The sequence below is a fragment of the Ambystoma mexicanum genome, chromosome 14 (genome assembly GCF_040938575.1).
Source record: "Ambystoma mexicanum isolate Mex_15411 chromosome 14, UKY_AmexF1_1, whole genome shotgun sequence".
In the NCBI taxonomy this organism is placed as follows: Eukaryota; Metazoa; Chordata; class Amphibia; order Caudata; family Ambystomatidae; genus Ambystoma; species Ambystoma mexicanum.
The window spans coordinates 525,626,659-525,653,891 of NC_090940.1; positions in this window are offsets into that span (position 1 = coordinate 525,626,659).

The following is a 27,233-nucleotide window of genomic DNA, read 5'->3' on the forward strand; positions in this document are numbered from 1 at the left end:
CCACCAGTACAATGCATGCTAGTTCCGTGCAAAACAGCCCAAGGTGGCGTTCAAGGCGGCTGTCCAGCTCGGCACACAGCCACACACCTGACCCGGGGATTTAAATAGACCCAGGACACACATATGCCCCGTCTGTGACTTGTGCAAGTCTTCCTAACAGAACATGACAGGAGTTGTGTAGAGACAGTTGGTGAGAGGGAGTGGGGAGGAATAGTCAGGGAGGGGTCGTGGGGAGGGATAGTTGGGGAGGGGTAGTGGCCAGGGAATAGTTTTGGCAGAGGTTGGTATTCCACATTTGTAAATAATCTCATTATACACATTACAGTTGGTGTAGCACTGGACTCATGACTGGACACTGTTTTTTTGTTGTGAGTTATTTATTTACTGTGCAGTGCCCTGTGCGTTAGCTGGCCTGTGCCACGTGCGTGTGTGAAGTGCTAAAAAATAGTGGTAAATCAGGTCCTCGCGTGCAACATGGCCATCCATTGGATCCCTGCGATGTGCCAATGGCATTTCATCATCACTGCCATCCTCTTCCGCCACTGGTGGGTGCATGTTCATGTTGGGGGTCAGTGGGATGTTGCGCCGATACACATGTTGTGCAACATGGCACAGGCCAGGACTATCTTGCCCACCTTCACCGGGCTGTACATAAGTGCCCCCCAATCTGCTCAGGCAGCGGAACCTTGCCTTTAACCGTCCAAATGTCTGCTCTATTGTACAACGATTATGGATGTGGGCACGGTTGTATCCATGCTCATGCTGGTTCTGTGGTTGCCTCACAGGGGTCCTCAGCCATGGCATCAGGGGATAGCCAGCATCACCTGCACAAGAGTAACAGCAATGGTAGAAGGTAATTGTTGTGGCTGTTTCATGTTAGTACAGTATGGATAGTGTTCACTAAGCAATGCAAATGTACACATGCTAATTGCTGGTGACATAACATATGTCATAGTTGTGCATGTTAACATGCGCATTGTCAGTGTGAATGGATGTCCTTGCATTGTATGGACCATTCTGCGTAGCATCAGGGCCATATTAGGGATTTATGTTTGCAGTCATCAATGTCAAGGTAATAACACATTCCAAATGCAATTGTATGGGTCTAAGTGTGCCGGTACAATCACCAGGTGGCAATGTTTCTCGACTTGCAAAATAGTATTTGGACTAACACAGCTGGTGCGCCAGACACGGGAGACCCTACCAGGGGCCGCAGACATGATAGGTAAGTCTGACACAAGTAAGGATGTATATCTGAATTCCAATGTGAGTTAATACATTTTTGGGATTCAGTACATGCCTGAAGTCGTGCTTGTATTCTGATGTAGATGACGTGATGCATGGGAGTGCTTGTACAGCATCAAAGATTATGGCAAAATGATGGATGCCTATATATTCACAGAGAGATACCATACAAGGAATTGAATGGATGGGGAAGGTGATGACAGCAGTATGATTGCCAACAAGCCAATACGCCTTGGCACTATGGAGGGTGGGTGTGTGGTTGGTTGTCGGTTTTCCATGGCTCATTCACACCCACCTTGACCTCTGGCCCTTTCACTTCAACACACACAAATGAGAGTGGCATGTGTTCTACTTGTGTTCCAATTCTATAGTCCTAATATGAGCATATCACACATTCATACACATGTCTGGCTGCATTTTTGAGAAGACGGTAACATGCATGTGTGTATGTGCACTTGAAACAGGGAGGGGAGCTGGCTACCTGGTGTGCGGAACGCTATGGTACGGAGGTGGGGTGTTGTGATGCTGAAGAATAATTAGTCCGTGCAGCAGGTGGTGTGGCTTGCGCTGAGTGTGTTTGTACAATGGTTTAGGGACATTGGTGTGGTGCATTCTGGTACATGTAGTGGTTTTAATGTTGCAGTACAGAGTTGATGTTTTTATGCATGTCCCGTTTGGACAATTGACACACACCGGTCAAGGCCTAGAATTCTGTCATGATATTTCTGTGTTGGACATTGCATTGCACACATGCACTCCATATAGGTGTTGTACATCCCAACATTCAACCATGCACATGCATGCTTTGGTAATACACTCACCCAACTGCCAGGTACACTATGGTGTATCCTGCCCATCCCCTTCAACAGTGCACATGCTTTGGTAGATACACTCACCTAACAGCCAGGTACACTATGGTGTATCCTGCCCCACCCTTCAACAGTGCACATGCTTTGGTAGATAGACTCACCCAACAGCCAGGTACACTATGGTGTATCCTGCCCCACCCTTCAACAGTGCACATGCTTTGGTAGATAGACTCACCCAACAGCCAGGTACACTATGGTGTATCCTGCCCCACCCTTCAACAGTGCACGTGCTTTGGTAGATAGACTCACCCAACAGCCAGGTACACTATGGTGTATCCTGCCCCGCCCCTTCAACAGTGCACGTGCTTTGGTAGATACACTCACCCAACAGCCAGGTACACCATGGTGTATCCTGCCCCGCCCTTCAACAGTGCACGTGCTTTGGTAGATACACTCACCCATCAGGCAGGTATACCATGGTGTATCCTGCCCTGCCCTTTCAACAGTGCACATGCTTTGGTAGATACACTCACTCAACAGCCAGGTACGCTCTCCAATGTGATGTGCCTTATACCCTGCCTCTTCCAGTAGTAGGCCTGCATGCAGGGCCTCCAGCTCCAGTATTGCTACTGCTAGCATGCCAGTATTGGAAGGGATATAGGATGTATGAGTAGTCCTTTTGTGCTTTTGCACTGCTCATGGGGGCACCTGGGCTGATTTTGGCCACATGTGGCCTTTTACTACACACCTGAATCTAGTAAACGCCTGGTCGGAGATGCTGGTGTTTCCGGCATGGAAATCACGGTGCTAGGGCATGTCCATGTTTCCGCGTATGTGGTGCTCAGACACTGCAGACACGTTTTGCTTCAGATTCTGGTCACATTGTTTAAGGTTACGGTAGGACGCTTGCGGTGACGGTGTTAGCGGCATCGCAACCCGGAAAAGGGTGCCAGTACGGAACGAGCGGCACTGCAATTTTCAGACCGGCATACTTGGAATGAGGCCCAAGGTCAAAAGAAGGGGAGCTTAGTAGAGCTGGGAGAACGGAGAGGTGTGCTGCTCTGTTAGTACCAAATACAAAAGAAGCAAAAAAAGTGTAACACATATATTGTCTCGGGAAGATAGCTCAGTGGCAACGTGCTCGCCTTGGAATCAAGAAGACACAGAGCATGCAAGTTTGATCCAAGGACGCGCTTAGAAACCTCTGGGTATTAAGTGCATTACAAATATATAACATATCATACATTTGAAAGCAATCTTGTTTTAAAAAAAAATATTTTCTGTTTGATCTCTTCATTTCTACTGCCTAATATTCTGTCCAAGTCATTATTCTGTTAATATTATTACATATTATTTAGCGGTCTGAGGGCCTGCGGGCGAGGGGCGCTATACAAAAATAGTATAGAATAGAATAGAAAAGACTGAACAGCTATTGAATGGTTCGAAAACGTTATGCAGAAAAGATTACTATTTTGAATTGTGGTTTAGTTCAAAGACCTTTTCACAATAAATTGTACAACAGTAATATCACATATTTCCATATAATACAAGAAAAACTGTACATTTAATCTAAACAACGATTATCAAAGTACTTAGTTAAATATAAATAATTCAAAATTCTATAAAATTAATAATCTTAATAACCCCTAGCTATAGTTAATAAAAACAAGAAGAATTAGTTCACCTCCGCTTCCAACAAAGCATTAACTCTTTGCCACATTTTAAACAGAGTCGTATTTAGTTCACTATTTCTTGCCAACAAACATCTCCTCCAGAAGGACTTTCCTTCAGTCTCATCAAGCTCATGAACACAGTCCCTGAGACGGCTAACATAATAATGTCCTAAACCATTGCAACCGGTCAAAACGTGCCGGCTGCTCTCCGTGTGACGCTGCCACTTACACAATCGACTGCCGCTTTCATTAGCGGATCCCCCCAATCTAGGGCCCAAAGGACTCATTGTGGGGAGCTGATTTAAACCTAATGGCAAAAGAAATCTTCTTACTGCAGGTGCTCGGATAATAAAGAACAGGTGATAACAGATTACAAAACAGGTGGCTCCTGAGTCCATCAGTCCTACAGCCTTGTATGACCCTAGCAAAGTGGGGCTATAAAGGCGACCCCGTTAAGGCGGCTAAGACAGCTGGCTGGCCACTTATTTATAATCAGAAGGACAGCAGAGGAGTTAAAGGTATCCAGCCAAATAATCTGTAGCCTGAGCCCCTGTTACATGACCCTTGGGTAAGCCTAGCCAGGTTTATTCACTGGAACCTGCGCCGGTCATTAAAGGACCCCCCAGATCAAGGGAAACCTTTGATGAGGCCGCTGAGGTCAATGCTGGCAAATAGCCCTACTTGAATGGCTTTACCTTGTGCTGCACTGGGGATACTGTACGTCATGTTAACCCTCTCAGGCTTAAAGCGCTAACACGAAGTTTGAGCAGTCAGAGCGCTAACATTTGAATGGACTCTGTATGTGGTTCAGCTTTTTAGCTGCGACTCATGTATCTTTTGGATTCACTTTGGAAAGCTTAGATGTGGACAGTGCTTTACCAAAACTACACATATCCAAGTTGTAATGCCTTTTATTGGTCTAACAGACAGAAATATACTAAGATGGTACAATGAATTAGCATTCAAAGTCTTCTTTGTGTGGTTGTAGGAAAAAGCGCAAAAAGGTACACAAACCATAGTGACTATTCCTTTAACATAGAACAAAAATAAAACATTGATGTCACTTCATTGGTTGTGGGCCAAACAGAACAAGCTGATGGGTATGCATGGAATACTGTGCCACGAAGACCACTTTTCCTTGTATTCATATATAGTTATTTAGGTCCCAACGTGGCACCTCTAAAAGCGCCATACAGAGAACGAGAACAAGACAGAGTGCCGAGACAATGGGCCTCATTCCGACCCTGGCGTTAACCAAGGCGCTATTAGCGCCTTGGTTGACGCCGTTATCACTCCGACTCCGCCATGGTGAATGGTGGAATTACCGCCCCATTCCAAGATTGGCGGGGGCGGTAATTCCCCATTCACCATGGGCCCTTCCCCATTCCCATTTTTGCCCCATAGGGCATAATGGGAATGGGGAAGGCGCTAATTACGCCACCGTAAATTACGGTGCCGTAATTAGCTCCAAGGTCCCTTTGCGGGTTGGATTTTTAACACCTGCAAAAAGCAGGTGTTAAGTTCCAACCCGCAAAGGGAACTCGGAATAGGGCGGTAGGGGTTTAACGGCACCGGTCTCGTTACCGGTGACCGTTAACCCTTACCGCCCGACTCGGAATGAGGCCCAATCCATTTTCAGCGCCTCTGCACAGTCACGTGAGAATGATATGATATCATATGTCATTTATAATGCACAGTGTGTCTAGACGCGACAAGACAAGGAGCAGGAAATGGAAGGAGGACAAAACAACGATCTTACTAGGCCTTGGTCATACAGATCTCGCAAGTGCAGGGAAAAGGGAGGGAAGACGTGCTAGGAGGGGGGGGAGATTGCAGGTAACTCAATAAGTTCTGCCAGAGGGTGGCTCAAAGGTGCAGTGAGGAGGGACTGTAGGGTTGCAGATACAGACCCTTAAGTACTATGGGGGGCCCGCAGACAGTGCAAGGGAAACTGGACATGCAGGAGCCTGGGCCCGAGTTCAGGGGTGGCCAGGTGACTAGTGTGCAGAGCTATCAGGGACATTAGCAGGGGAGAGGAAGAGAGAAAGCGGAAGTGGAAAGGAAGGTCTTCGGTTGCTTCCAGAACCATAGGTGGTTCTGCTTAAGTTTGAGGCAGGGAGTCTGTTCCAGAGGGAGGCCCCATCCGAGGAAAGAGATCTGCCCTCTACTATCTGCTTGGAGAAGTGTCGGACCCTCAGAGAGTTGGAGGTGGATGAGCACAGAGCTCAAGAAGGAAGATGTTTAGGATGAGAAAGTTGGAGGTAGTGCAGTCTTAGGCCCCAGAAAGCCTTGTGAACGATGCAAAGGGACTTGAACTAGATCCTTGCCGCCACAGAGAGACAGTGAAGATATTTCAGATATGGAGAGATACGATCCCTGGGCTTGAGGTCAAAGACAAGTCTTGCAGTCCTGTTCTGGATAAGTTCTAAGGATCGGAGAGTAGAGACAGGCATATTTAGAAAGAGGCTGTTGCAATAGTTCAGCCTAGAGAGGACCAGGGCTCTGGAGACAGTGAGCTCCTAGGGGAAAGTGAGAAAAGGCAGAATACCTCTGAAGAGGGGCAGCTGAAAGTGTGACTTCTTAGAGATGTCAGAGATGTGAGGAGAGAAGGAGAGGGTGGAGTCAAAGATGACACCCAGATTCTTAGCCTCACAGGAAGGAGCAGAAAGAGGGCCCAGGGTGGGCACCAGAGAGAGAGGGAAAAGGAACAAGCAGGTCTCCTGATGAGGAGGATCTCAGTCTTACTGGCATTAAGGCAGAGATCATTGGTGGCACACAATTCCTGAATTGCGGGCACACAGTCTGGTATGAGGGAAGGAGCAGAGGTGGCTGAGGGGAGCCTGAAGGAGAGCTGGGTGACATCTGCATCAAGTTATAGTAGAATGTAGTGATGCGTTAGGCAAGAGGTGCCAGGTGCCAGGTAGTAGTTGAAAAGCCAGGGAGAAAGGTTAGACCCCTGGGGAACACCACAAGTAGAGAGAGAGATAGAAGAGATAGAAGAGATAGAAGAGAGGAAATACCTCAGTTGGACCTGGGAGGGTCGGTCAGTGTGAAAGAAGCTCAACCAACCCAGAGCCTGACTATTGATACCCAAGTTGTCACTGAGGCAATTGAGCAGGATGACATGGTTAACCATATTAAAAGCAGAGGATAGATCGAGGAGAATAAGGGCAGAAGGAAGATTAGAATCAAGCTGGGAGAGCATGTCTTTACGGGTGTTCAAGAGAGCAGTTTCCGTGCTTCTGGCAGCTCTGAAACCAGACTGGTGGTCGTGGAGACAACCAACAGATTTGGTATGCAGATTAAGCTGGGAGATGGCCAGCTTTTCCCGGTGTTTGGCCAGGAAAGGAGTGATGGAGATTGCTGATAGTTAGGAAGGCTCGGCATAGGGTCTCTTAAGAAGGGGGTGCACAAGGGAATGCTTAAGGGGCAGGGGACAGTTCCAGTGGCAAAAGAGTGATTGCAGAAATCGGTTAAGGCTGGAGCAAGGGTATTGATGTGGTCCTTGAGGGTTCTAGATGAGCAGGGGAGAACCTGCTTTGACAAGACTTTCATAGATTGGACTTGTCTAGAAACATCGTGAACAGGGGAAAGAAGAAGAAAGGAAGAGGAGAAGCGGCTGAAGACTGGCCAGGGTTGGTAGAGGAGGAGGAAGAGGAGATAGAGGAAGAGACAGTACACAGGATGTCCTGAGTTTTAGTAGTGAAATGGGAGGCCAGGGCCGTGCAGAGGGCATGGGAGGGGACAGGAGAGGGAAAGACTGCAGCAGGATTGGCCAGCTCCTTGCAGATTTTGAAAAGTTCAGCTGAGTTGTTAGATGCTACAGAAACACAGGCTTGGATGAAGGCTCTCTTCTTACAGAGGACAGAGAGTCTTTATTTTTTTATTTTTTTATTTTATTGAAATATAGCAGAAATAAATCTACTTTTTTCAATTTTTAAGAAAAATGTACAAATTCTTTTTGAAATATTTACAATGGTGAGATAAAAGCATTATAAATATGTACAAATCCTGACATAAATCTACTACATTCATGCTAAGTTACAGAAAGGAAAAACTAGATCATTTACAAATTGTCCACAAATTGTCTTGGTTATTTACATGATTATTATAACAGAGCAAACATGATATCAAATATAAAAAAGAAAGAGACAAACATAATCTTATCGTTTGCATATTACCCAATTTCATTATCACAGAACAGCGTGCTGAAAAAAATCACCAAGGCTATATTCAAGCTCATGTTATTGGCATTAAGAAGAAAAACCCATCTAAGTTCAGGCTGCACATTTGCAACAAGTGACATATGTTTCACAAACATTTTGTTTCTCAAGGGAATCAGCCCTGAACACTCAATTGAAGAGAGTCTTTATGCCTTTGGAGCAGGCGGGAAGACAGTTTGTCAGAGAGTGCACATGATGCACTCCACTTCCACTCAGCTGCCCTACACTTGCGTTTAAGGGTGGCAAGGTCTGAGTCATACCAAGAGTTGCACTTGGATGTGAGCTTCAAACAGATCCTCATGACAGGGGCAAGGACGTCAAGGGTGTTAGAGACAGAGATGAAGTTTAGAGAGGGCTGTGTCAGAGTGTGAGTCAGGAAAAGGTGTAGGAGGAGGAGATAAAGTAGCGGCAAAAGCCTCACATGGGCCGGATGATTGAGAAGATAGGAGGTAGTGCTGGGGTCAGCTTGACCTCAGGGGTAGAGAGAGAGGTGGGAGGAAAGGGGAAAGTGGTCACTCTAAGAGAGAGGAGTGATGAGAGGGTTTGAAAGGGGGAGGTCCAAAGAGATCAGAACATCCAGAGTGTGCCTTGCAGAATGAGTCGGGCCAGAGGGATGAATAGAGGGAAAGAGAGAGAGAGAGTCGCAGAGATTGCGAAAGAGTCCTGGAGAGGGGTTAGTAGCATCCAGGTGTATGTTGAGGTCTCAGAAAAGGAGAAGTTGAGAGGTAGATGCAAGGAGGGAAGAGGAGTGGTCATCCCACTCAGAGAGGAAGAGGGCGACCTGGCCAGGCAACCTGTAGATAGTGGACACAGTGAGAGAGAGAGGCCAGGAGCGACAGAGAGCCAGCAGATGAAGCCTTCAAAGGAGGAGTAGTCCTGCGTTGGAATGACAGAAAATCAAGGCTACACCCCCAGAGGGACGGTTGGTTCTGGGTTCTGAGAGGATCTTGTAGCCATCAGGAAGGAGAGTGTCAAAACGTGTGACAGAGCTGGCCGTGAACCAAGTCTCGGTGAGACAGAGTAAATCCAAATCAAGCTCTTCCAGGAGACGGCAGTTGTCAGAGGAGTTTTTGACAGCGGAGCGATATTTGAGAGTAGTGATGTGGAACAGGTTGCCAACTTTGAAGGACTGCCGTGGAGGGGTACAGCTGGAGGTACGCCTTGCAGAAGTGTTGGAGGTGCCCGGAGATGGGCAGAGGAGGAAGGAAGAGAAAGCAGGGTAGTCAGAGATGAATAAGAGAGTTCCAGAGAGGTGGCAGCGGAAGGAGGCAGCAGGGTGGCCAAAGAAGCAGCAGGGGATTCCGGAGAGGTGGCAGAGGGAGGCAGCGGCAAATGAGCCAGAGAGGGGTAAGTTGGGATGGCAGGAGAAGAAAGGAAGTTGATCAGGCACCGGAAACATCTATCAAAAAGGAGGAGATTGTCCTGAGGGCCCTGGACCAAGATGGTGCCTTTTAAGTAGACATTAATGATGGTCTTAGAGTAATAAAAGGGTGCCAGGAGGGCCTCCACCGGGTGCCACCATTAATGGGAGAAGAGGAAAAAGGAGAGAGAACAGAGTCTGTCCATAGGCCTGGAGAGGGAACGACAAAGAGGATTTCGGTAATGGTCTGTCTGGGGGAAGCACTGGTGTAGGCAATAAGGAGGCCTCGGTTGGAGACTAGGATGTTCCTTTGAGCGTCTTCCTGACAGACTTAGTGAGAGGGATAGGATAGTTGACAGAGTATCAATTAGAGAAGATAAGTGAGACTGAAAGCACCATAGAGGGTGCATGGTGAAGAAGAGGGGGTGACGGGAGAGGGAAACCCAAACGGGGGGGTGGTGCTATGGGGCAGACAAGGGAGGGTAGAAAGAAGGGGCAGACAGAAGGGCAGGAAGCAAAGCACAGAAAAAGAAACAAGAACAATAGGTACTACATATCAGATGCAATGCAGAACCATAAACAAAGCACACTACACAAAAGGAACCTAGGAGTGAAAGGTGCAGGCAGGCAGACAATTCAACTAAGCACAAGACACACAAGGAACCTAGAAGTAAGGAGTGGAGGCAATGCAATGTAATGCCAAAACCGTAGAGAACAACACAATGACAATACCGTGGAGTAGAGCAACGGCAGTGTCAAGGTACACTGCAGAAACTAATCCCATCAGGAACAGTACCAACTGAGGGACCTAGAAGGGGAGGAATGCAGACAAGATACAGGTACAGTAGTGAAACAAAATACCGGAATGGCCAGACAAAGCGATAAGTCAGGGAGCGAAGGGCGAAGATGTGAGAAGGAGGTAGGGAGGGCTGGGAGGGGAACAGGATGCAAGGATCTACAATGCCTGGGAGTGGGCGCGGCCTAAGTCATGCAAGAGAGTGGAACAGGATTCAAGGACCTACGATGCGAGGGAGTGCTCGTAGCCTAAGTCGCGAGGGAGCAAATGCTGCCTAGTTGTAAGGGAACGCACATGACCTAGGTGGGGGGGTGCCAGGTAATGGTGACTGAGGCACGGAGACATAAATAGGGGACAGCTGCTGACAGAGTGACATAGACAAATGTAGTGTACATTTCTGCCTTAGGCCAGTAGTTACACAACAAAATGTTTAGTATTTACAATTTTTTTGTATTGAAGAATGAAGTGGGGGTGGAGGATGTTCCTTTAGTTGCTAGAAGTTAGAGACGATGCCCTATCTGAAATACCTCTACTATTGGAACTGCTTTGATGCCAGGGGAAAGCATTCAGATGGTGAAAATTCCAATTTTTGGCAAAAGTTATTTCCCTGCAGGCTATTTTTCCCAAACTGCAGCCTATCAGGAAATAGAGCTTGCCTTGTTCACGCATGTTTGTAGAAACGCGGGAGCAGAGAAATCGGCAACAAGATGTGAGAGGTAAAGAGGAGGACAGGGATCTCAGTTGGGATGCGAATGGAGCTAGCGCTGGGGTGTTAGTGGAAGGGGTGGAGTCAGGGGTCTGAACCAAGCAGAGCTTGGAGGGAGACCGGCAAACGCAGGTGTCTCCTGCAGAAGATGGGGATTGGAGAGGGGCAGAGGTGGCAGGGCAGAGAATGGGAGACGATTGCGTGGTGTACCCCACTCAAGAGCATGGAACGGAGGGAAACCGGCCCACAAACAATGTCTCGTCTCAACAAGAAACCTGGGAACATGTGCTTCAGTAAACCTGGACTATGACGAGACATCATGGATCCCCAGTAGTTAGGGATGAGTAGAGAGAAGGAGCTATAGTGGGAGGTGTTTTAGGGGGATATGGAAAAGAGAGGTTGTTAATGGTTAGAGAGCGCCGAGCCAGAATGGGAAAGTAGAGGGAGATGAAGAAAGCCAGGCTGTGTGAGGCTATGCAATGGATGGTTTTTGGCCCTCATTATGAGGGGTGCGATAACCCTGTAACACTGTTACCAGCTCCTGACACCCCGGTGCTACCAGGATATCAGAAGCGGCAGCGGTACCGTAAATCCCGATTCCCGTGCAGTCCTACAGGACTGCATGGGAATGGGGACACTGAAGTACCGGCACAGTTGTTAGCAGTGCTGGTGCTTCAGTGAAAAGTATGCCGGTAGGGGCCTGAACTCCCGCCAGGTCAGGCCTGCCGTCCGTACCCCTACCAGCATTCTCGTAGTTTGTCTGTCTGGAAATTATGCCATTACGATGCTACCGGCACCTTTATTTCTGGACTGCCAAACCTGTAATGAGGCCCATTCACTGCGAGTCCAGCTGGGCGTTAAAAAAGTGGTAGTAGTTCTGTTACCAGTGAATCAATAAAGGGAGAAACACAATTAACCCCTAACATTCACTATCTCTACCTTTATTGGGTATAAAGATATATTTAAACAAAGAGATAGGACAAAGAAATAATAAACTCAATGTGTAATACTGAGACCCTACATGTATTCCTAACTAGAAGACGTGTACTCATATCTTGAAAAAATAGATAAAGTACAAAAAATACAAAAATATGTACATTTATTATACATGAAAAAAGTTCATAAATGAGAAAGTAAGACCCACAATATAGCACAACAACTGATCGTAAGAAATACAATAACATTATTCAATTCACATAAAAAACCATTATACATAAAACATTTGCACCACATTACATAAACACAACCATAGCAGCAAATCACAATATCCTAAAACAAATGTGTTTCAAACAATGCATATATTCCCCACATGTAACATGTTTCAGTTCTTGGTTCCCCAAATGGCTGAACTCTCTTCAGGGAAAACAAACACTTCTTTTCTGTAGTTCTAAAGTTTTTCAATATTGTGCGGTAGGGGTCCATGCACATCTACCAACAGATGTAGTTAAAACCAGCTGAAAGATATGAGGGGCAAAAGAATACCCTGAGTACTCAGTAATCACAACAAGTTAACTCAACAACATTCACCATCTTTCCATATGCACAGGTGCACAGCCTCTAAAGTGAAAAGAGGGTGAGGGAACCAGTCACCATGACAGAATTATCAAGAGTCTGAACAATCACCCTCGACGTGAAAATACATTCACAAGCCTGCAACAAGGATTTATGAATAATCACTTCCGGCGCGACAAATCAATATATTTGTTTGCCAGACCACTTTAATTGTGGTCCCACAAGTACGGGGTGGATTAGTCACCTGTAGGCAAGTAGAGAAACCGTCACCAAGAGCGTACGACAAGAAGAGAAGCTGCCAGGGAGACATATTCCCTTTAAAAGACAAAACTGTAAAATACCTGAAAGTAATACAGCACTGTTCAATATTCACAATCCAACGCGATGGTCACATGGGTAACAAACTGGGGTACACAATACCGCTGGGCTTCAATACAATGTGAAATCACTGGCGCCGTAAATCCAAAGATGTTTAGAAATCTGAAATAACACGGAAAATACAGCTTATGCGACTGCTGTTATAAGGTATCTCAGAGTGCCATACAACCACGTAATCAAATTGATATGGAGCCTGTCTAGCATCATACATGTACTACTCTGGATGCAAACAGCATGTGTACATACACAAACAAATATATCCAAATAGTGGCACACATCCAGCGAGACCTCTCACAATACCCGCTAACTGTAAGGTGGACATATCCAGGCCGTGGTGAATCACAGAATAGTAGAAATTAGAAAGTACAACCGCCGTCTTAAAGACTTACTTCCACACCGTTTTAACCCGACATTGCGGATACACGCTCCCATCTTAGACCGGCCGGCACAGCTCGGTCCACATACTTCCGTGTTGTCAGAAAAATAACAGCGAGGTAGGACTAGTACTCTATCCAGTATATAGACATGTGAGGCGCCATCTTGGAAGTAAAAATGGCCATTACTGAATCGGCTCCGTAACATGCACAATATTGAATGAACACTGACATCACTAAAGAACATGGGTATTCAGAAACTTGTATCTCACAAAATGAGCATCATTTTGAACATCCAGAAGACTTTAAATGCATAAATAAGCACGAGAAATTTAATGTGTTGAACGGGTCGAATTTTGAACACCAATCATCTTCATATATCTTTTTGGTACAAGTTAAAGTCCAATGGTAGAGGTTCACATGCACTGGTAAGTATATCATGTACAAATAAACAACGCATATACATCCATAGAAGTCCTAATTGTTTTGTATGTACAGTCTGACAATAATTCTAAATTAGAGACAAATGAACCAGCAGGTATATTTCTCATAGTTATTCAATGAAGCACTTGAACATGGCAGAGAGAGGATCCACATTGCAGCGAGCTATCTCATAAATGTACTTGGTGCCAATCTACATTCTCATTTAGCCCCACCACATGACTTTGCAATTTGAATATCAGTTTTTGTTCAAAATTCAGCAATTTTTGGTCAGTGGCCTCTTTGTTTATGCCTTCCACTTTCTAAAGAATTACCCATTCAAAATTAGTATGGTCATGTTTCATGTCTAGAAGTGCCTAACCATAGGTGCAGTTAGCACCTTGTTTTTAATGCAGCTACGATGTTCAATAAGTCTAATGCGGCATTTCCTATTCGTTTTGCCAATATAATGCAAGCCACACGAACATGTGATCATGTAGATCACATTCTGTGTGTTGCAATTGGTCATACTACTCATTGTCCATAGGACGTCTGGATTAATCTGTACAGACTTGGTAGTTTTGGTGAACTCACACATGACACAGTGGCCACACAGGAAATGGCCCAGGACAGGGGGGAAAAACCCACAAAGTCGTTAGTCGTTTAGCATGTATGTCTGTTTTAATGGTGACATAATTCCTGATTAGTATGTTTCTTAAATTCTGGCTTCTCTTAAAAGCTACCAAAGGAGGAGGTATTTCTTTATTATTATAAACTTTCTTCCATGTTTTGTCAATGATGTTCTTTATTTTATACAACAGGTTAGAGAAGGTGTTAACAAATACAGTACCCACTTTTCTTTGTTCTTTATTGTTTTTTTCCAGAATTGCCTCTCTATTGTTGTTGTAAGCCCTTTTGGAAGATGTCTTTACAAATCTAGCTGGATACCCTTTATCCAACAGTTTCTGAGACAGGATGTTAGCACTTAAAGCAAAATCTTCCTTAAGGCTACTGTTGCGTTTGAGCCTCAGGAACTGTCCATAAGGAAAATTAGATTTCAGGTGATTGACATGGTGACTGTTATAGTGCAACAAAGCATTTTTATCGGTCTTTTTTCTGTAAGGTTTGACTTTGAGAAACCCCTGATGATGAAAAATGGTTATGTCCAAGAAGTCAATTTGATGTTCCTGTATGGTTCCAGTGAATTTCAAAAACCTATTTTGCAGGTTAAGCCAAATAATAAAGTCATTAGCTCGTTGCATAGATCCATCCCAAATGATACAGATGTCATCTATATACCTGAGCCACTTCCTCACAAACCGTTGGTAAGGGTTATCTGTAGAGTAAATCACACTCTTTTCGAAAAACTCAACGTACAGATTCGTCAAGTTGGGTGCCATAGCCGCACCCATCACTGTGCCCTCTGTTTGTTGATAAAAGGTGCCTTGAAATTGAAAGAAATTTTTTGTCAAGGCAAATTCTGTGTACCATAAGATAAAGCCATTACTAACTGGGTGTCCGTCCTCTCTATTAAGAAGGATTTCCTCTATCACTTCCAATGTGGCTCGCTGGGGAATCATGGTGTATAACGACTGTATGTCTAAACAAATAAGTAAAGTCTTTCCTGATTCAAAAGACAGATTTTCTATCTTATTTATGGCATCTGTAGTGTCTATTAGATAGCTCGCCATTTTAATTACAAACGGTCTAAGATAGAAGTCTGCAAATTTAGACAAGGGTTCAAGAATCGAAGTAACCCCCGATACAATTGGCCTACCCGGAGGATTGGAGGAATGTTTGTGAACTTTGGGGCAAATGTAAAATACTTGTACTTTACCAGTATCCCGAGTTAAAAAATCACGTTCTTGTTTCGAAATAATTTCTGTTTCAAAGGCTCTCGTGACTTTTCCTCTAATAATAGAGCACAGTTCAGGGGTCGGATCACCCTCTAAACGAGTATAGCTGCTGCCATCCGATAGTAGTCTCTCACATTCATTCACGTAATCAGTACGGTTCAACAAAACAATGGCTCCCCCTTATCAGCCTGTCTGATAATCACATCTTTGTCTTTAGCCAATTTGGAAATAAGAGTGCGTTGAGATCTACTAAAGTTCAAATTATAGGATTTCTCTTTGCTCTCCAAGTTTAGTATCTCTTTTAACACCTGTCTCTCAAACACTAAAGTTTCAGGGCTAAAGGAATGGGTAGGGGCACAAAACGTGGAAGGATTGCGTAAACCACTTAGATTGTTGTTGACATATTCATTACCATCTTTAAAGAATTCATTTAGTCTAACTTTACGCATAAAGGCATAAAACTCAGTTCTGAATTCAAAAGGGTCATGTCTTTTAGTGATCACATAATTCAACCCTTTGTTTAGAATATCTTCTTCTGCAGCGATCAAGATATAGGTGGATAAATTCATTACCATTGATTTCTTGACATGCTCCGTGCACGAACCTGGTTGTCCCAATTCCCTCGGTTCGGGCCCTGCCCTAAAAAAGGCGTTTGTCGTCTCTGTCGGTTGGCGCCTCTTTGGCCTCTGCCCCGAGTCATATTAGGATAGTTGTCTCCACCATCACCTGTAGTGCTTTCATCACTAGAACTATAGGATGTATCCCTAAATCTTACCCTTCTGGTGTTACTGAGGGTCTGGTTATAGGTACCAAAAAAATTCACGTCATTCATCTTCTGTGCTAAATGCAATTGATGCAGTCACATGGGAGACTCACTTTGTGAAAATACTTAGTACTCCCTTGAGTGAAGGATCGCCTGATCCACCTGATAACGTGATCCCATGGGATTTGGAAATCCAGCTAGATGACATCAAAATTGCAATACGCGCTCTGAAGAATTCACACGCTGCTAGTCCGGACATGATATCCAACATGATGCTAAAACAAAACGAAACGCAATGGTCAGTCTTCATAGAAGCCTTGTTTTGTTCACCAAGCACTATTCCTGAATCCTGGCGTGAAGCCATCATCGTACCTATATATAAGAAAGGCAATCGGGCGGATCCCGACAACTATCGCCCGATTGCTCTGTTAGATACGATAGGCAAGTTATTTGCCTTTTTTCTACGCCAACGACTTGCACAGTGGTCCATGCGAGATGAAATCTACGACGTTCGTCAAACTGGCTTTACTAAAGGAGTTGGAATTGAGGTTAACCTACTGATCTTAAACATATTGAAATCAGAAACCCTAAAAGCAAAAAGGCGACTACATCTGGCATTCATTGATCTGCGAGGAGCGTTCGACAGTGTCAATCGTGTCAAGCTCTGGCAGAAATTGTCAAAATGGAACTGTCCTTAAAAGTTGCTACAACCAATCAAGGCGCTGCATTCTGAAACTTCCATCCAGATTCGTTTAAATAATCAAGGAGACCTATCAAAGAAAATCTTTACCAACAAGGGGGTGAAACAGGGATGTCCCCTGGCAGTCGAACTTTTCATTTGTTTATTTCTGACCTTCCGAAACATCTGGAAGCTGTTAGATGTTTCTCGCCAAAGATAAACAACATCGAAATTCACTGCATAACTTATGTGGACAATCTCGTCCTAGTAGATCTTACACAGATTGTTCTTCCACGTTTGTTAACAATTCTCTGTGAGTATCTTAATAGGAATGATCTTGAATTAAATACAGGTAAAACAAAGATCGTGACCATTGGTGCTGGTGGTCCCAGAAAAAAATAAGCCCTTCTCCTGGAAAATCAATGGAATCCCTTTGAGTTCTAGAATTCCATTCGATACCTTGGAATAACTTTCAACACTTCTATCAATGAACATCACTGGAAGTTGGACCTCACAAATGGGATGATTCAATTCAGTATTCAAGCCTCAAAAATAAATAAGCAATATGGCATATTTTCTCTTGAACCGGTACTAATTATTTACATTCAAAAGGTAATACCCGCTATTACGTTTAGATCTGAATCAGGTTGGAACATTGATGCCCTATTCTTGCAGAAGCCTGAAGGCTTATTTTGGCGTTGGGTATTGCATCTACCCTCGTACATTTCAATGGTGTCTCTTCGATATGACTTATCAATAAATTCAATACATAGTTGCGTCATGTGGAAACCAATAATGGTGCTACGAAAGATGAAGCTGCACCCACTGCCTCCGTCATACCAACTTTTTGAAAATCGTCCAGTCTGTGGGCGACCGGGCCTTGTTGGAGACTGGCAGCAATTACTGGAAGCCACTCTAAACAATGCCGGTTTGAACATAGTTGACTTGCTCAGCCAACCTCAGTGCGTAAAAAAGAAATTTGACCGTTGCTGTTGGATCCAGAATTACGATCTGCTGAAAACGAAGCCTACATTCTTGAGATCGGGATTAGGCGTACACAAACTCAATGTTTATTGTCGCTACTTGGTAACTTGCCCCTCGCAACATCATTGTGACCAATTTTTGAGGCTGCGTTTGAATGCATTAAACAACAGGGAAATGCACTTTCTACGACACATTAACGAAGCAAACGGCAATCTTTGCAGATTCTGCAACCGTCAAAACGAATCTATCGAACATCTAATTATCGGATGCCATGCGTTAACCTTACGTCGACTGCGTCACTTAGGAGACTTTACCCCTGTTGAATCAGACAATCAAAATTGGTGGTCTTATGCGGTTGCCGGACATAACATTAAGTTGACCTGTGCAATTGTGAACTTCTTGGACTCTCTAAATTTAACTGAAAAATGAGGTTGTATGGAACTCTTAAATTGTTATTAATATGATGACATGATACAACTTTATATGCTGGATTGCTGATTGTTTTCTTTTCTTTTACACTGTAATGGATAACAAGGCACATATGACGATGTGTTGTAACTATAGCTTGGCGACTTGTTGGCTTCTCAACAGGTTCGCTGCGCTGAAGTTTCAATAAAAAAAAAAAAAAAAAATAGGTACCAAATTTATGCCCCTCCACTACATAGGGGAAGGCCTTTTCAGGACTAAAGTTCGATATATCCTTCTTCATTCTCTTCACTCTATCCAGAGTGGTATCATTCTTAAAGTCTATCAAACCCTTTAGATGTTGTTCTACTTTGATTTTGAAAGCTTCGTAATCCGTGTCTTTTTTTATTTCCTCTTGGATTTTATTGATATCTAATTCTATTTTTTTTTTAATTTCGTTTCCCGTATCTATAATTAATACAAGCCAGTCCCGTCCACATTTATTAGAAATATAACTCCACTTGATTTGGAACTCTTTATTGTCAAGGAACAAACGTGGTTCGTTCCTTACAATCAAACCTTGAGGGAGTGTTTGGGTCTTAAGATATTCTAACATTATGGCACCATGTAACTCAGTGCGTATAAGACGCTTCCTTAATTGAACGGATTCATCCCATTGGTCGCTACTGGTGGTATTACCTTCTATAGTGGACAACACCGAAAGGGAATCTAAAAGTTTCTTTACGTAATCCTCACTATAGGCCAAACATAGGACTCAATGGGAATGGGGAGGACGGAAGCACCAGTACTGTGTGCAACAGTGCCGGTGCTTCCATCAAAGTCTGCAAGCGGGTGCCATTCTGCCCGCCAGGTCAGACCTGGCGAGAGGAAGGACATCCGGCTCGCAGACTTGTACTCTGCCAGTCCGGTAACAATGGTGCTGGTGAGCCTACCGGCACTGTTGTTACTGGACCGGCAGGTTCGTAATGAGGCCCATAATTTCTACAATATGTAGTTGGCTGGCATTTCGCTTCATGGGCTGTGAAACATAAGAGATTTTCATTGTTTGGCTTCTTACTAGCCATCCTTGGACAACTGACAGGTTTTAAAGACATGAGCCAGACACAAGTAGGGGGAAAGAGGGGTCCATGGACAGCTTTCCTTTCAATTAAAGAAGATACCATCATGATACTAAGCTATTAGCCAGGGTGATCTCTTTGCATTTGGCCTTTTGTGGCGTCTTGTGTCTGGGGATACTTGTACCGAGTAAGGGAGGAGTTCTATCTGTGGTCATGCTGATCAATAGACAGTGTTCTTCAATTATTGGTCACGTGTGATGTGACAGTGTTTGGAATTATTTCACCCTTCATTTATTGGGAATATTGGTGCAAGTGTTATGTTTTGTCTTGCCACTGGGGACACTCTTGAGTTATTCTTCATGGAGTCATTTGGTTTATAGTTGTCCTGCACCTGGCTTACAAAGGCTGGTTTGTTTTCTTATAAAACCTTAATTAATCTGGGAGTATGCTTCTTGTGTCCTGGGAATTGTTATCTCGTGCTTTCACTGCAACGTCCTGACCCTCCTGTATGTCATGGTAAGCTTGGCTGTGGTTGCCAGCTCCTGCCTGAGCTCTGCACAGATCTGTATTTTTATGATTTCAGTATTTTCAGTTTTTGTGAAGTCTTGAGGCCTTCCGTTTACTAAGAAGAAGGTTGTGGCTTCCATTTTGGAAAAGATGACTGCCCATTACTGTTCTGTTTCTGTGTTAGTGAGCTATATTTGCATGTCGCTCATGTTGCATTCAGCTTATACATTGCTTATGCTAGTATTCTTCATGTCTTATTGATGCTATGTTAATATTCTTCATGCATAAGTGCATATGTTACCTAGTGTCTCCGTTTTTCATGTTGAGGGCACATTTGCTTCATGTCTAATGCATGCAAATGTATTGTCACAACGTTAATTTGGTTGGGTGCCATCTTCAGCTTAGATAGTGTCCATCTCCTGCTATGCCTGCCTGGGATAAGGCCATTACGGTTGTCTAAGTGAATAACGTTTCTCACCTGTGCAGTTTTGAGCTGGGGGAGGGGCAGAAGTTATGGATGACATATTCATCTGCCTCTAAACATACAGATGAGCTGTGATAAGAGAGTCAGATTCTTGAGCCAGTGCAGTTTCTCTGGAGTATCTGCTGTGGTAACAGATTGGAGGGTGCAGCATAAAGCGTTTCCTTCAAGGAAGACAATGATGTGGTTGAAGAAAACTCGCTCTGGGATTTAAAGTGGTGACTAAAAGGAGAGAAAAGTCTGTAGAGAGAGGGTTGTAAGGGTCAGCAGTGAGATTTTCAAGATGGGCAGGACTGTGGCCCCCTCGTAAAAGGCTGCGAAAATGTCCATCGTGAACAATAGGATTTTAAGTTGAGTTCCCTGACTGGAAGATGCGCATATGCTCAGAGATAATATTGAGAGGGAGGTGACACAGGTTTGGTTTGAATGGTGATGGAGACAAGGTGAAGTCTCTATAAGGAGGCGCGTGCGGGTAGATGAGGTTTGAATGGGTCAGTTGATCATGATAGGAACTATCATGGTGTTGTTTGAAAAGTGTAATGATGATGGGGATGGGAGAAGAGAGTTGGAGCAAGGAGGAATGGTGGAATGGGTGTGGGAGTGTGCAAAGACCACAACAGAGGGAGAAGGGGACAGTCAGGAGTAGTAGTAGGATGAGTGGGAGCATGGAGGACAGAGGGATGGTCTGGGGTTTGTCATGAAACAATTTGTGGTGGGGTGATTAGATGATGTGTACACAGGGGTGGTGGTTATCGTATGAGGAAGTTGAGGAGCATTGTAGAACCAAGGGTTGTGGCCCTAGACCCTACTAAGTCTACACAGGGCCAAGAAGGTGATGTCCTTTGCTGCAGATGCCTGCGATGGCGGTTGCCCAAGTATATTGCTAATGGGGGTACAATGGGCATAGATAGGAGTATGGGGGTCATGTGCTGACCAGTGGCCAATGGAGGAGCACCTGTGGGCTGGAATGTCGGTGAAATAGCCGCCACCTCGCTGCCTCTAGCTGCTCGGGATCTTCAGGAGGGAGAGAGCCCAGCACCCCCATGAGGAGCATGAAATGGTTGGTGTGGGCATCCATCTTGCCTCGTGCCTTGAGAGAAAGTCGCAGAGGGTGAAGGGTCAGGCTGGATTCTGGATGTTACCTTTTGATTTTAGGGTCACATGGTGATTAGCAGCCAATGGGACAGCATATGCAGGGCAGCCTGGACTAGAGATGGCTTCTGCTTTGCTTACTGTTGCTGGTCGAGACCCTATGGGGCAGCACATGGATGATAATGATGTGTTATTTATATAGCAGCGCAAGGTGGGTGTAGCAGCTGTAGCCCTTTGAGACAGGGCTGCAGAAATAATGGCAACCATACACTGGATCGGGAATGTACATACTCCTTCTTTACACATTTTTCCGTATCTCCTCCCCTTCCACTCATGTTCCCTCCGATCATGTGGTCTACTCCCAGTAGGACCTAGTCTTTTAAAGAGAAAGCATCCTGTCTGCTGTAACAGCACCTCACTTCACCTCCGGCCCTGATGGTGTGTAGCCTAGAGTGACGAGTCAGACTGGATACAGGATGCGCCCTCCTGCTTTCAGGATTGTAGAATGGAGGATGGAGACATGTGGTGACTAGCAGTCAATGGCAGAGCACACGCAGAGCTGTCTGGACCGGTGATGGCTTCTGACCTGTTTACTGTTGCTGGTCTAGGTGTTGTGGGGCAGCACCTGAGTGATACATGGTGCCAGAGGTTTGTAGATGCTCACCTCTCCTCAGCCAAACCAGGCACTAGACAATTCACCAAGCAGAATGCAACTAGCATGGAATCCCACACGCCACCACGAGAATAGCCTACCAGCTTAATAAGTGGGGACCAAGGTACCAGCCCTTGCCCAGGCACAGCACCACAAAAGGCACCACTGCAAAAAGTCAGCACAGACTCCCCATCACACATACGCTAGGAACCTCTCGTCTCTTACAGAGTCCAAACAGAGCCACTGTATACACAGGACCACCCAATGAAACCAGAACGCAATAGGTGGCACCGGACCGAACAAACATAGGTAAGGATCACCAAGACCCTACACTCAATTGAATTCCAACTGACCTAAGGATCTCTAGCTAACCCCTGCCACTTCCCTCTCTCCCCCTTCTTTCGTTTTTCCTTCCAAACCCTCAACATAATGGGGACAATATGTATATATGTATATATTTGTGTAAATGCCTAACAAATTGACCTACACCATTCGCCACTTCACACCATGCACTGTGCACAAGTATATCATGTCACTCTAATAATACACCAACACCAATTGTCACTAAACATGATTTTGAATATGTATCAGCCTTGAGAAGGACCTACGGGTCGAAACACGTGTTGGCTGACCACATGGGACATTAAGAACCCCCCTTTTTTACCCACCACGGGTGTCTATAACCCAAGAAAATAATCAAACCTGGTACAAAGCAGCACCTAAAACACAAAACTGTGTGGAAAATATATTATTGCATATATTTAGAAAGACAAGGTATCCAGGTTTCCTTCAACTCTCTACCAAACAAACGAGGTGTGGGCTGCACCTCAACCGGAACCTGTGACCTTGCCGCAACAACAGCAACTGAGGAACCTCACTACCAGAGCTCAGCGAGGTTGGTTCCACCCTAGAGCCCGCGCTACCCCCCTTCTTCTCTATAAATACTAGGGAACCACCACTGCTCCAGCTCCTGGAATTATACCAAAGTAAAAAAGAACCAATACCAAAGATGGCAGAATACCTGATGTCAAGAAACGAATATATCAGGGCACTGTTTGACCAAGGGCATCCACAGACAATGCCATTAGAGACTCAAACCCACAAGAGGATCTCAAACAGAAGTTTATGCGACTGGAAAAGCTCTCATGAAAAGAAATTAACAAGTTCTGGGAGAAAACCACAATGCAAGAGTATGATGAACAAAAGAAAATACAGAGAGGTCTAAGAATACTCATTTTTCCAGACTTTGATGACCCTCTGGACTCAGATCTAGCTGACAACTGGGAAACCAATCTTATACAGGGCTCAACTATAATGATAGAACTGCTAATAGAACATGCCAAATGCAAACATGCAAGAGTCGTTACTCTCATTGAAGAACTAAAGAAAGAAATTGAAGATTACGATGCACTGAAAGCAACCAAGGAAAACATTTTCAAAACTATGTACAAAATACTCAAAGTCCACCAAGATGAAGTTAAAATGAGGAAACTACATAAATTCTTTAGAGATGACAAAGACTACAGAGAAGACAGGGTCTTCACATATCAAGCAAAATATGACCAGGACAAACCGAAATCAAAGGAAAGTACACCGAACAGCTCACCTGGAAGCTCAGAAATAGACAGCGACCGGGAAGAAGCAGCGGGAACAAGTGAAAAAGCAACAGATGAACAAACTAAGCTCTCCTTTTAAGAGCAAATAAAAAGACACAAGAAAGCAAATTGCGAGGGGCGTGGCCTGCACGCGAACGATGTGGACGTGAGCCTGCTGAGCTCCCACAGGCGCCAAATAGATCCTGCATTAGCATCCTGATTCTGGTGGATTACGAACCAACCAAGCACCTCGACCGACTCAGCAAGGTGGAGGGCGCTGCCCGACCAAATTTAAGATCTTCATCTGGCCAGGCGACCGATTAATTCGATAGAACGCCGAGGGCTTGAACCCCGGCACCCAGACACCTAAAATGGCCTCCACCGCCTGAGTGCAGCGTCCTTCCAGCTCCCTGAAATCGCAGTGACTTTGTGCTGCAGAAACCAGAGGAAGCATTAGAGGCTGCCCCGGACTGCTGGATCAACAGACACCCACCCACCGGAGACCTGCTGGGAATTGGAGGACGTCCCCGAGGCGAACTCCCTGCCGGGGTCGCGCAAGCCGAGAGGCAGAGGGTAAAAGACCCAAACCCCCGCCGGGAGAACACTCTGACACTGCTGGCACGAACACCTCCCCCGCACCTCCTTTGACCACACGCAGCGAGTGGGCTGGGTCCCCGCAGCGGCCACAACTGCACGCCGTCTCTCTGGCGACGGCTCGGCGCGGAAGGGACTACGCAAGAAGAAGATCATCCAGCACCCGTGGAACAGGGGAAGCCGGGACTGGATCTGCTAGTGAAACTGCAGCACACGGCAAGTAAGGGCCCCCCCCGCTGAACTATCCTCCTGGTTGGACCGGGTGGTGGTGTCCCTGGTGCCCGGGCCCAGCCTCGGGGGAGACGCGGAAGAGGAGATATTGGAGTTGGAGGGAAGGCCACCCCCTTCCCGGGGAAACGCATGGGCGTGGCGGGGCTCCATAAATACTGACTGGTGAAAAGAGGACTAACAAATGGCGCTGGGCTCCAGCTGAAAGGCCCTGTTGGGAATTACTACCACTGCCATTGAGGAAGGGGTTTCTCCCCAGCTGTGAACGCTTTGAGTAACAGTATAAGGCCATACAGGGCGCCTCTTTGGGCGAATATGCAGGGTGCCGCCACGAGACACACAACTCTACCCCATAGAAGCAGCGGCGCATACCCCAGCGGACCTCCCGGGGGAAAGTAAAAGGAAGAGGAGGGAGAACTATCTATCCCTGACACCCTTGGCCCGACTAAATTGACACTACGGGCACGCCTGATCCGGATTACAGGCAACTCCATACCGGTCTAGCCACCAAGCATAACCTTCACAACCTCCATAAAGATGGGCAAAGACAGACAAAAGAAGTACTCAGAGTACCACTCAGAGTAGTAGGGACCAATTTGCGGTCGCCACCACTCCAGCCCTGACCGACCAACCAACACGATCGAACTCCCCCACGGGAGAAGAGGCTCTCTCACTACGAGATGTGATGGCGGCCATTGCCAGTTCCCGCTCCTCAATGGAGGTCAAAATAGATAGCATAGCGGCGGATGTCTCCTTCTTGCACCACGACCTACAGAAGCTGACCTCTAGAACCAGGGAAGCGGAACACCCTATCTCTGAGGCAGAGGACAACATTACTGGGATCAACAGGCAGCTATCACAAGCCTTAAACCCCATCAAAACCCTAGAATCAAGGGTGGACGAGGGAGAGGGAAGGTATCGCCGCAACAATGTGCGTATTCTCGGATTACCGGAGGGAGAAGAGGGACAATGCATGGAACTATTCCTTGAACAATGGATTATGGACACCTACGAACCCAACTCCTTCTAAAAAAAAATCTCGGTGTAAAGAGCCCATAGGATGCCCTTGGGCAAAAGGATCCCTGGTGGACCAGCCCGAACGATAATCGCTCGATTACTTAACTACCGCGACAGGGATGCTCTCCTGCAGATGTCACGATCACTTATAATGGCTCGAGAATCGCAATATTCCCCGATTATACCCAAGAAGTACAGCGGGCACGACAATCGGTTGAACTGCTCAAGAAACAGCTGGCACACATGAACGTGAAATACGGCCTGCTCTTCCCGGCACAACTCAAGATTTATCATAAGGGAACCACAGTGTACTTCTCTGACCCACAGGAGGCCTAGAAATGGGCAGAGGCCCATATTGAGGGAGACTGGACCACGGGACCAAGGAGACAGAAAGGAAGACCCTGAAATGGACCAAGACGGGCCTCCCCGAGGAGGGATCCAGAACTGGCGGGACAGGACACCCCGGAACAGGCAGCGGAACAAAACGAACGATGAACAGGCTACGAGCCTTCACCAGAAGGGGAAGGCGACCTACTGCAATACAATGATACGCCGGTCCTGGGCCTCTGGCCCCACCACACGAAGTAACCCACCAGGAATGACTCTAACAGCTGGCGCAGGAGAAGGGACTCTGGGATGGGCTCCCCCACCCCCTGGTAGGAATCCCCACTCATCTTGAGCTCTCCTTAAAGGTTTGGATTTTGAGCTGACACCCTAAGTTTTAAGTGTCAGCAATGTTGGGACGACAGGTACTTCGAGTTGGGGTGGAGTATAGGGAGGGGGAAGGAAGGGAAAGTTTGCAGGGTTTTTTGTTGTTTCAGGGCTATTGCATGTTCATAAGACGATTTATTCACTACCCCCTGCAGAGACCACCTCGTATTACTCCACACAGGAACCTCACTCCCACGACAAATGTTAAAGGATTATCGCCCCTTTTTTGGGGTCACAACACCCTGAAAACCTCTAACACGCGCTGTAAATAACATCTACACAAGCCCAAGCACTACCCACACAACGCTCCAGGTCTCTTAAGCTGCTCACCTGGAATGTGAATGACATGGGTTCTAGGATCAAAAGGTGCCTCATCATGCAATTCTTGAATAGACATTCCCCCGACATGGCTCTGATAACTGAGACACATCTAGCGGGTTCAAAATGTGCCTTCTTCCAGAGAACCAATTATCGGCCCGCATTCCATGCGGGGTATACAATGGGATCCAGAGGCACCCTTATTCTTATGCACAAACGTACCCCATTCATTCCGCAGATGATAGAACAGGACCCCAGGGGTCGATACGTGTTCATCCTGGGAATGCTCTGGGGTGAGAAGCTCGCTATTGCTTCAATCTACTCTCCACTCGGGCTGGGGCAGGAACGGCTAAATGACCTTACCACTCTTATGGGGAAACATCGACCTGATATGTACATCCTATGGGGAAACTTTAATGACGCAATGTGCAACAACACAGACACCACTCACCTTAGGAACAGGAATCCAGACACCCCCACAAAGTTGGCTAACTTCACATCGGCTTTAGGCCTCCGGGATATGTGGCGGGCACTACACCCCGGAACCAGAGAATACTTATTCCACTCGGGAGCCCACGGCTCCATGTCCAGTTTGGACTACTTCTTCCTCCCGAACACCAACCTTTACATGGTAATGTCCACAGAGATGCTTCCTCAAGGCATCTCGGATCATTTGCCACAGACAATGGAACTGAGTATGCAGAGTGTCCTCCCCCCTAGAACATGGAGATTGAATAACTACTACCTTGGGTTCCTCGAGCTGATCGATCGCCTAC